The following is a 2,530-nucleotide window of genomic DNA, read 5'->3' as shown; positions in this document are numbered from 1 at the left end:
TTGACAGATGACATGGCAGGCCGTAGGCACAGACCAATGGCTTCTCAGATGTTCCCTGAAAAGCAAATACCTTTCAGGGGTTGGATCTCTTGCTCATAACATGCTGGGCACTGTAAACTGTTTTTACCTCCAATACAGTGGCATTCTGTGTATTTGTAACATTCAATTGAATTCAACACAAAACGGCTTTTAAAGCAGCAGCATGGAGAGGGGAGGTGGTGTGATCTGCTCCAGGGACCTGTGTGCCTGGATCCACCACTGCCCTCTTGAATGACTTCGGGCAAGTCCCTTTGCTTTACTTTCTCTTTCTGCTCTTGGCCTGTTTTGTCTGTTTAGCTTGTGAGCTTTTTAGGAAAAGGACCTTCTGTTATGGTCCCTGTCTGCAGGACGCACTTGGCTGCTACTGAAATGCCTGATGGGCAGGAATTCAGGTATTCCGTTTCCCATGGAAAAAAGGAGAAAAATGGAGATTCCCCCCTTTCCCAGAGGAAAACGTGACTTTCTCATTTTAAGGGAGGAACCCATAGATTTTGCACATTTGCAAAGAGCTATCTGCAGGCGGGCAAAGTTGCAGCCTGCAAGGGGTTGAGAGGGAGCAGGAGGAGTGCAGACAGGCAGAGGCGTCATGTGTGTGTATATGCACATGGCCTGGACCTGTGTTCTGTGAGCTAAGGGTGCAGGGGGAGCTCTGATTTTCCACGATAAAACCCCCAAAATCAAATAACGAAATTTATGGGTATTTAGAATTTATTTTATTATAGTGATTCAGGCACCAGCAGACTTCCAAGTTGCTTTAAAACTGTAAATATATCAATAAAACATTGTGTTCAACTGATACTTTATATATATATATATATATACACACACACACACACACACACACATACAGAGAGAGAGAGAGAGAGAGAGAGAGAGAGCTTCCATTATAATCAAAGGACAATTTTCTTGCCATTTTCCAGTTGGTCTAATAAAAGGTATCATTTTGGAACCAAGAGTTCTAGTTTTTTGTATGTCCATTATAATCATGGATTTGGGGTTTTTAATCAGAGAATTTGCTTTAAAAAAAAAAAAATCAGAGAATTTTCAATTTTTTTTTTAATCAGGGAAAACCAGGATCCCTGCTGAAGGGGGAGGCGGGTCATAAAGACATCTTGGTCCATCCCTCTCTACCCCAGAAACCACCTGCAATTAGGATGCCTAACCTAATGGGGAAATGGGGGTGACGGTTCCAGGGGGATGGTTAGGAGACAGTTAACGTCCCTGTGCACAACCAGTGTAGGCTACACCCTGCAGGGTTATAGCCTGACTTGCCAGAGCAAGATGAATCAGAAAGAAGGGAACTGGGAAAGGGACCCATCCTGTGGCTTATTTCAAGAGACATTTGGTACAGGGAAGTGAAGACTGAGACGTTTGATAACTCTGAGCTCTCTCTCCATCTATGCAGGCACGATTTTGCCATACTTGTGAAAGCCAGAACAAAGCACTATCCCATAATTCAAAGTATTTCCCCCAGTTGCCTCTACCTGGAGCCCAATAACTCATGTCTGAAGACAGTGCGTTGTCCTGGAAAAGAATCCCATCTGGATTTGAAGGCACAAAGTGGGAATCTACTGCTTCTCCTGATCGTTTTTTTCCTAAGAGTTCAGCACCTGCATTGCTCAGGATAAACAGCTGCCTGCTTTCTAAAGTGGCAGACAAACTCTTTGGGTAGAGGTGATATCTTTTATTAGACCAACTAAATAGTTGCAAAAAAGTTATTATTAGCAACCTTTCAGACACACGTCCTTCATCAGGCAAAGCAAGACATTACAAATGGCGAGGGAGTTTAATAACAGGGCATAATTTTAAACTTACTACCTTCTCATTTCATCTTACAATCTGTATTTATCATCTCCCTACTGTGGGAGATGATAAAGAGTACATCCCTATGGCTGTTCTCTTTTATTATTTTGGAAACCTTTCTCATGCCCCGCCTCAAGTGTTTCTTTTCTAAACTGGAAAAGCCTGGCCTCTTCAATCTCTCCTCATATGAAAGCCCCTCCAGACCACTCAGCATCCTTGTTCCCCTTCTCTGCCCCTTCTCTAGTTCTTTTATATCCTTTCTGAGGTGTGGGTACCACAACTGGGCACAATATTTAAGGTGTGGATGTACTGTGGAGTTATAAAGGGGCATCATGATACTTTCTGTTCTGTCCACAGTTCCTTTCTTAATCATCCCTTACACGTTGTTTGCCTTTCTGACAGCAGCTGAGCTGATGTTTTTAGCAAAATGTCCACAACAACTCCCAGGTCTCTTCACCGTGCAGTAACAGCGAATGCAGAGCCCAGCACAGTGCAGGTAGAGTTTGGGTTGCTTTTGCCCATGTGTGTCACCTGACACCTGCAGTCTCAGTGTCTCAGCAACACCACACATAGAAGTGAAATCATCGCCCATCTCATGCCCCTTGGTTTCTACATACCAGGATCACGTCAGCCCTTTGTGCCATGGCATCATAGGGGAGCCCGTCTCAAGCTGCGTGCCCATGGTGGC

This window comes from Alligator sinensis, unplaced genomic scaffold (assembly GCF_000455745.1).
Source record: "Alligator sinensis unplaced genomic scaffold, ASM45574v1 scaffold364_1, whole genome shotgun sequence".
Lineage (NCBI taxonomy): Eukaryota > Metazoa > Chordata > Crocodylia > Alligatoridae > Alligator > Alligator sinensis.
The sequence above is the reverse complement of the archived record's forward strand: the minus strand, read 5'-3'. Positions refer to the sequence as shown.